Source organism: Nanorana parkeri, unplaced genomic scaffold, assembly GCF_000935625.1.
Source record: "Nanorana parkeri isolate BGI_ZX_2015 unplaced genomic scaffold, ASM93562v1 scaffold3729, whole genome shotgun sequence".
NCBI lineage: Eukaryota > Metazoa > Chordata > Amphibia > Anura > Dicroglossidae > Nanorana > Nanorana parkeri.
The window spans coordinates 10,140-19,270 of record NW_017309997.1 but is presented as its reverse complement, the minus strand read 5'-3'; the positions used below and the strand labels follow the sequence as shown (position 1 = coordinate 19,270).

At 39.8% G+C, this 9,131-nt stretch overlaps 1 pseudogene; it reads left to right on the top strand.

The window, feature by feature from the left end:
* Nucleotides 1-4,174, top strand: part of LOC108803438 — a 16,734-nt pseudogene extending 12,560 nt beyond the window's left edge.
* Nucleotides 4,175-9,131: the final 4,957 nt, after the last annotated feature.

Sequence of the window (9,131 nt, the reverse complement as noted above, 5' to 3'; positions counted from 1 at the left end):
GATCACCACTCTGTGGTCTAGCATTGTTCCTCTTCCGGGCTAAAGAGAACCTAACATCACTCAAACGCTATCCTGTGAGCCCAGGTCATGATGAACGCACCCTCATCATGACTGCTCAGCACCAGAAAAAAAGAAAACCCTGCATGTCATGTGATCAGCCAGAAGACATGTAAAAAAGTGACATATATGCACAATAAAAAAAATTATTAATACAGTGAGGGGCCCCCAGCGGATGTGGGGAGGGGCTGGAGTTGGGCTTTAAAGAGGACCTTACTCCAGAAGCTATACCCAAAAAAGACAAACCTGCTACTGATCCTTTTACCCATTACTGACTTACCATGCCTTGTCTTTTTTGTGGAGGCAGCCAAGTTGGTAGAGGCATGGCTTTGCCTCCTCATATCAGAGCTGCCCCCTAGGCGATCTGGTAAATGATGAAAGAATAAATAAGCAACAGCAGGAGAGGTGATTCTAAAAGCACAGATCCACAGAATAACTACAGCAGAAACAGTAGGAGATGCTTATCTGCAGGTCCAGCTTTCTCTCCTCTCCAGCAAGGAGAGCAGGTAGCAGCACAGTAGAGAGATCCCCAAATCTCAGTTTAAATCTCCCACGAAAGGCAGAGTGCCTCTCACACTACATATCTACAACCATGAGGCTGTAGGCACAGGAAATACACTACTTCCTGGAGGAATTCTAGGCAAACATTTTTTTTCTGGGTACTGCTGAGGCACAATATACATTTCTAGATAGTCACTATAGGATAGCAAATCTTCACTTTTTCAGTTCGTGTCCACTTTAAATATGAGATAACTGAGCATAATACCTGATTTCAGGTAGTTCATGATACAAGGCAACACTAGAAATGGGCACTTTATTTTTTTTACTAATTGAAAAATGCTAATTGATGACTGATGAATATGTGTATGAACCTTTTCCTGGTCTTTTTCCTTGGCTCAGTATGAGAACGTGACTTTATTTCCCACAGATTGAGTCGGAAGCGGCAGTCTCAGAAGAAACTTTAAAGAATGCCACTGCACGTGTGAACGAACTTGAAAAAAACCTTGGAGTTCTAATGTTGAAGTCTACTTCCAACTCCGACTCTTTAGATGCAGTTGAAAAGACTGTTGAAACTGTGAAAACGGATGCAGATGAAGTGAAAAAGGTTTGTCTTGTCTTATGATAATCAACATTTGAGGCCAATGCATTGAGAGAAAAAAAAATGCATTACAACAGTATAACTTGTTTTCCACCCACTTTGTAAAATAATTGAAATGCAAACCTTTACCTGCCCTATGTTTCTGCTATAAAGAACCTGATCCTCTCTACTCAATATGACCTATTCATTTTTCAGCATTTAAGAATTCTGAATTGATAGCCCTGTGTCTCATTTTCTGGTCATATAATGTGTTGCTGACAATCTCTCCCCTCTGCAGCCAGTTATCTATCTTTCTGAAGCCTCACCATATTGAGAGGCAGTAAACATAGCCATACAAAGGTAGTATTGAGCCACACAGAGGGATGAATCCTCACTGCCAGTTATTGTATTCAGCAGCTGCAGCACCCACGGCTGCCTGAATACCCAAACAGTGACTGCATCTTAAAGCATGCGGTCACTGTTTAGCCGATAATTTCCCACCAAGATCAGTCACTTCTAAAATCAACGTTTGTCAAGCTGGGTGGTGCTTGCAGAGCCACCCATTGCTTGAATTTGGCCAATTCAGCAGCAGTCAACAATTGATCTACAGCCAGCATTAGCCTGCATTCAGAAGCGTTTCAATTCTCAACAATAGGATTTCCATTATATTCAAGGATGCCTATTCACACCTAAGTGTAGTGTTGCTTGAAGCTCATTGCTCCTGAAAGTTCATGAGCTTTCTTGGGGGCAGACTCGTGCGTTGTGGGAGCACCTGAAAAACATGTGTAATGTGCGTTTTCTTGGCTTGTAACGTGCTTTCCATTAGCTAAAAATTATTTAAAACAAAAACAAAACCTCTCAAGCCTGAAACACATGCAAAAACACGCACAAACACCTATACAAACTCTAAAAACAAAAGTTTGAAAAACGACCAAAGATGTCCATCTCAGCTATGAATATGACCTTGGGTCTTATTGATTGTAGCTATACAGTATGCACTCTATAAACTCTGAGGATACTCTCATTACGCATCTCCAAAATGCACCAGGAAAGAACTAAAAAACTATTTTGTTTTAACCCTATTTTTTGTAATTCTTCTACTCCAAGTCTATGAGGTTTAAGTAAGACGCGGATCAGTTTAATTACATCCATTTGTGATGGGTTTTTAAATGTACTTACAAGAATTAACATGCGTTATGGTTGTTGAACAAACTTTTACTGCACCCTAATGGTTACCTTCAATATTGCAGGTTCTAGATGATGAACTTAGTAATAAATATAAAGAAGTTGAAGACTTGATAACCAAAAAAGCTGAAGATTCTTCAGGGGCCAAAAAGAAAGCAGAGCAACTTCAAAAAGAAGCAAAGGCCTTGTTAACACAAGCAAACAAGAAACTCAACTTATTAAAAGGTAAGGGAATGGCTTCAACTCTAAGGTATATTTTAACTTGCATCTTCGGTAGTTGTTACTGGAACTTTTGCCCCCATTGGGTGATTTACCCTCACAACAAAAATGTAGCCTTTCCTCTTACTTTCTGTCTCTGTATAAATGGTAACCAGGACAAATAGTGGAGTCAATCACCCCAGCTGGAAGATAGACTTGGCAGAGAGTCTAAAGATATACAGGGACCCTAGCTGGACCCTGCTTCCTGGGTATGCTTGATCAGGAACAATACCAACCAGAGGAGCTAACTCTGGTCACTTGCACTTTTTATAGCACAAAACTGGCTTTCCCAAACCCTCCAACCTTTTAGGATCTTGGAAGAGCCAAGTCAATGCTACTGCGCAAGGAGAGGCTAATATACCAGAACAGGGGTTGCCCTCAAAAATTCCTAAAACTGTGGTAAGACAGGCTTAATGCCCCCTAACCTCTGATCTTGCACGAATTATTGAGATGATGGCTGAGGGCCTACTTATGTACATGCTTGTAGTGAGCCACTTTGTAGTTCACATTTTACTTTTACTCCTGGATGTATACTTTGCCAAAATACTGTATGTCCCATGGGTTCTAATGTTGAATCAAATCCTGCTATCTGTTGTAGTGAATGTTGTAACATTCATTTATCTCTGTCACACTTGTCAGTATTGGACCTGTATATTCTTATTATACAGGGTCTTTATAGCGCCAACAGTTTGCGCAGCGCTTTACAAAGAAGACATTACAGTTACAATACAATTCAAGACAAGATGGTAAGGAGGGCCCTGCCCCTGAGGGCTTACAATCTAAAATTGGTTGCTATGCTTCTGTGTAGCCATGGATGTCTACCTGATGTGTTCTTCACCTCCCCCATGGAGTGGGGCTGGGGCAGTAGCCGCTGAGCGTATGTTTTTGTGGTTTATGTGTTTATTAAAGAGTTTAGAAGGTTTTACAGAGTACCTGATGCAAAAAACGACTAACAAAAAAAAGGTATGCCTTTACCCACACATCAAGGCAAGATTAAATAAAGCACAAAAATGAAACGTGACCGTTGGTCCTTTCCAAAATGGCTGCCTGTTGATACATTGTGAATCCATTTTTCTATATAGGAATTTAAGAATACATGTTCTCTATTCTAAATCTAGATTTAGAAAAAACATATGAAGACAACCAGAGAATATTAGAAGAAAAGGCAATACAGTTGGTGACTCTGGAAGAAACAGTGCGGGCACTTCTACAAGCTATCAGCCAGAAAGCAGCGGTATACAGCACATGCTTGTAAACCAAGTCACTCCATGGGAATCTGAACGGGACCAAAAGTTCTGTAATTTATTGAAGACCTTTTTTAATGTCTATTTTATTACAAAAGAAATGAAAAAGTAATAAATAAATTGGAATAAATGAAGTGTTTTAAGGCTTCTATTCTCTATAACATAAAATGATGTATACTACATCCCATTAATAAGTCTTTCTGTATTTAGTACCACAATTTTTTGTTTATCTGTATTCCCTGTTAACCCACTTGCACTACGTTATGTATAGACATCGCACATGCTAATACAATGTTATTCCCTAGTTATAGTGAACGCTGGCCTTGTCCACACAAAGTGAATTTATTACATTTTTTAGGACAATGAGAATGGAGTTGGTTCAGCCCATAAAATGATCAAAGTCACATAATAGAAGCAATGAGGCAGAGCCAGAGGCTCCCAACTCTTTGTGATGCTGCTGAGGGCAGATAGCCATGTCTGATTTGAACATTGGAAGTATACATTTTTCTCATGAATAAAGACAACGTAGAACTGACTACGGGTATAACAACTTTTTGAATGCATTTCAAATGTGAATCCGTCAGTCATTCTCAACTTTTACCAAAGAGACAAGATCATTAACACTACAGCTTTTATTAGTCACAAAATAATCTGCTGAAGAATAACATCTGATTGGCTAGAACACATTGCTATCCAGGTTTTAATTTTTACTGAACAGACTGGCTCTATTTTAAGTATGTATTCTCCAAGCTCAGAAAATTGCATGTTTCCTCCATGTATACCTGCCTGGTAAGACAAAGTAGTAGTAGTAGTAGTCAAAATAATAAGAACATGTAGTTTACCGAGATACATGAATAAAATGAAGGATGTTCTCTGTTGATCAACAGAAATTTCTCTTAAGTGTCAATTTGTCATTAACACATACTATTATGCATGCTGTCTGCTGCTTGTCACTGTCACTACAGGTAGTCAAACTGTGTTCATATGAAAACAAATATATATGGACAAATTATATTGCAAATAAAGAGCACAAAATGTTAGCTATGGCAATGTTTGTGTTCACTTCATAGAAAATAATTGAACTTACAGGAAACATAATGGGGTAATGCATTATAGATTTTGAGTGGGGCGAAGAGCTCTATATGTAGCAGTAGGAACTATTGTATAAAATACTAGATGTTTCTGGTCAAACAAGAAAATTGCGTTGCCGATTTTTAGTATGAAGTACAATAATAATGACTGCCTCTGTAGAACAAATAGACTATTCCAGAAAATGTACAGTAGATTAAGAACAAATGGGAGGTACAAAATAAACTGAAATGGTTTAATCAGGATACACAAACCCCTTACTAGAAACCTATGGAGGCTGCCACTACTTAGTGTATCTACTCCCAAGAACAAAGTACAATACATTGCAGCTTAGTTATCCTAGAAAATGGGGTTTTCTTTTTTTCACATGGTGACTCTGCCAGTAACTCAATTTCTGTCCTAAGGTGGCAATGCTCACTCACTGTACTGTATTATACAGAGGAGTAGCCCAGTCACCTTAGGCCAGCCTTTCTCATCCAGGGCGCCTTCGGGGTTCTTCTAAATGTTCACACTGCATAATGCCATTCCATGGTGCAGGGGGGCCAGCTGCCATCACCATGGAACCAAATGATGCTAGGGAGGGTGTGATCCATTCAGAAAAAGGATGGAAACTTTGCTTTGCGTCCAGGCCTTCTCATGCTGCTACAGTTGTGGCTCCCCAGGTGATGGCATGACTGATGAAAAGAGGGGAACTCTAATGTAAAGGGGAAAAGGAAGGAGAGGGCTCTTATTTGAAAGGACAGTCTCCTGGTGTAAGAGAGGGGGCCTCTGAAAGAAAGGAGGGGGCTCCTAATGTAAGGGGGAGTCCTAATGTACCTTAGACAAGTGTCTGGTGTGGATTTTGGAGGGCCACATGTCATTTTTTCCATTTACATTTTAGACAGGGATGCCTTGATACTTTCAAAGGGTGTGCCATGACTGAAAAAAGGTTGAGAAATGCTGACCTAGGCTTGTTCACTCCGGATTTGTACAACCTACTTTCCCCCCATCTTCATAATATAAAGAGGGAGGTTATCTGTAGTTCAGAAGTGAGGGCTGATAACACTGATGTAGATTTCAGTAAAGCAGCAGCTGCGCTTTCAGCTTACTGCTGATAGTCAGTGAGTTCGCTTTTATAGACTTTTCTAATGGTTTCAATACTTTCCGACTTACTGACCCATAACGAGTGCTGTGATAAGGGGTTCAGACTTTGACTTTCCTTACCTGCACACTTAATCAAGGTGAGTGACTTAGAAAATACATAAGCCAGGCGACTAGCATTGTCAGAAGGAAGTCAGCAATTGCAACTTCCACATTTCTGACGTCTCAGGTATTCTATAAGCCAGGGATGTCCAAACTGCAGCCCTCTAGCTGTGGTGGAACAACAAATCCCATGAGGCTTTGCAAGATTCTCACAGACATGACTCCCGGAGAGAGATGCTTCATGGGATTTGTAGTTTCACCACAGCTGCAGGGCCGGAGTTTGGACATCCCTGCTATAAGCTATACGATCTTTGCTGCCTATGAAATTGGGCACGATGAGAATGAGTTTATGCAGTACAGCCCTATCACTCCTCTTTAGTACATTTCTCTCCTATACAAACGGTACTGGAGAGTATTATTCCTGCCACACTATATAGCCAGGAGCACTGATGTTGCAAGACTTCAATAAGGGTACCTGTTAGAGATCTCATCTCTTGGTATCCCAGCAATGCTAGCCATATAGAATTCACTAGTGCTACTGGCATCTGGGCAATGCTTTATGGAAAGGACGTTGGAGGCTGCCTGAGGTGTTATAGCCAGATGACCCAGTAGCAGTGCAGATTCTTACTGTTAAAAGTATTTATCCAGTGTGTTATTGAGGCATAATATCTCTCTGGTGCTGCTGTGACTATGGCTGGATTAGAGCCTGGTTTATTATAGGGAGCTCTGTCCCCAGAAGCTAGACCTTAAAAGGTAGGTCAAAAAATGTGTAACCAGGCCCTATGGTTTCTCTGGAGTTTAGGCATTTAAAAATATTGTGGTGCACATTACATCATGTAATTATGTTCACAGTATGATTGGGCAAAATAAACTGTATAGAGCTGTGAGATGGAAGGCAGGTCAAGCTGTGTTGTTTGAGAAGTACAAAAGTGATGCTTGATCTCAGTAATCATGGGGACAAACTTAAAAAAAGCAGGCAAATGTATACACATTCATTGGGCTTAGAAATGGCAGTATTGGCACTAACAGGTGCAGAGATGCCAACAAATGCATGAGGGAGGGGGTAGTTAGCTGTACTGCAAATCTATGCAATGGTAAAAGAAGGATCTTCTATAAACGTCAATCAACTGGCCACCGATAAGATCAAAGATTTTCTACTTCCAAAGGGTACATTTCCGAACCACCGCTGCCATTGACATGATATCATAGTAAAGTTACCAAAATTGAATGCATGGTAGCTACAGCAGATATGTTTCTGCCTTGTGATGTTATAGTGCATCCCAACTTCTTCATTGTTACATGAGGCCCATCTAAACAGAGGGTTAATGCTTTATTAGAATTGAATATGAATTTGATTTATTTTTATAAATGTACTCATAAAGCATGTTCTAATGCAGAATAAAAAAACAATGAAAACCACAATTTTTATTTCTCTTGCCCCAGGGACGCAAATCAAACTTGGAATAATTCAGCATGCTTTGTCTGCGTCGTAAAGCAGGACTCACCCACTATACTAGAATAAGATTTTTGTCACCAGGTTCCAGACAGCTTATAGGAGGCTTATATAAGGAGGCTGGGTTTTCATCACTTTTTTATTTTTTGTTTGCAACAGTGGGACATTCCATTTACTGAAAACTCTGCATTAAATGTGGATCTTAGTAACGTACATCAGTAAATCCAATTTGTGGTTTCTTGACTTGCTGGTGATGTAGTTGCTTACAACTGGGCTTTTGTATTCTTATAAAATTGCAGCTGTGTATATGGTCAGCTAGTTTATATAGCATAGTCGTGGTTCACAGGAGTGTTTGTAGCCTCCCCCTTCCTGTTCATGTACTGGCATCACGGGCATTTTTCAAGAAACTTAGTGACACAATTAAATACAAATCGGGCTACCGTTCGTTTAGTAAAGTACCGTGTTTCTCCGAAAATAAGACGCTGTCCTATATATTTTTTCCCCCCCAAAAAAACCACACTAGGTCTTATTTTCAGGGGATGTCTTATTAATTATGGTAGAAAAAAAATAAATAAGAAAATATGCTGCTGAGGCACACAGAGGAGAGATATGGAATGTACTGTATCATACAGTCCAGAAGAAGATGGAGAAGGGGAGTGAAAAAATACTGCCACACGGTACCTGAAGGCTGCAGCTGTCCAGCTGCCTGCTGGGAAATGTAGTTTTCAGCAGCAGCTTTCTATGTAACGTAAAAGCTGAACTAGGTCTTATTTTCGGGGTAGGTCTTACATAAATCTGTGAAGATAGCGCTAGGTCTTACTTTCGGGGTAGATCTTACTTTCGGGGAAACACGGTATATGAAAAAGTCTGACTGTGCATTTGTGACCCCTGAGCCTGTAATCCTGGGTAGCCAATTTGACAGATTTTAAAATTCTAAAACAGATTTATTACTGTGGATGTGACAGATTTCCACCCTAAACAGACCCACAATTAAGAAGTGGTCAGAGTAAGGTTTTGTTCTGTCTCAATGCAGCTGAGGAAGAAATGTATTAATCAAGCTGTAAGCTTATAGTAAATAATTTTCAAAATCTGGCCCACAGCTCCTGCGTAGCATTACCTTGCTATGTGACAGAATTGATAAATGTCCCCTACTTGGTTTTGCAGCAGAGTTATGTTTGCACCAAGCATTAAATAATATTCATGAACAAAAAGGAGTCCAGCCCACTTTCTTCCAATCCCATTCCTTGAAGTACAAAAATGAAAAGACCAGAATGGAGTTGAAGTTTTTTAAGTGGGAGAACTTGCACAATTGGTGGCTGACTAAATACTTTTTTGCCCCACTGTAAATGACACAAGTAAAGTAAGAAAGGTTAAAAAGGAGTGTATGCAACAACAAAAAAAAGACAAAACACTAGCTGGGAGTATGAACATATCTCCTTTAGACAAATCACAGATAGCATGGCTACTTTACAGAGTTTCCTGTTCTGAACATTCCGTTAAAAGACATGGCTTCCAAAATAACATTTCCGACAAAAGGTGGAGTATCAGCTGCATTTACAGTAACAGTGTATATATATATATATAT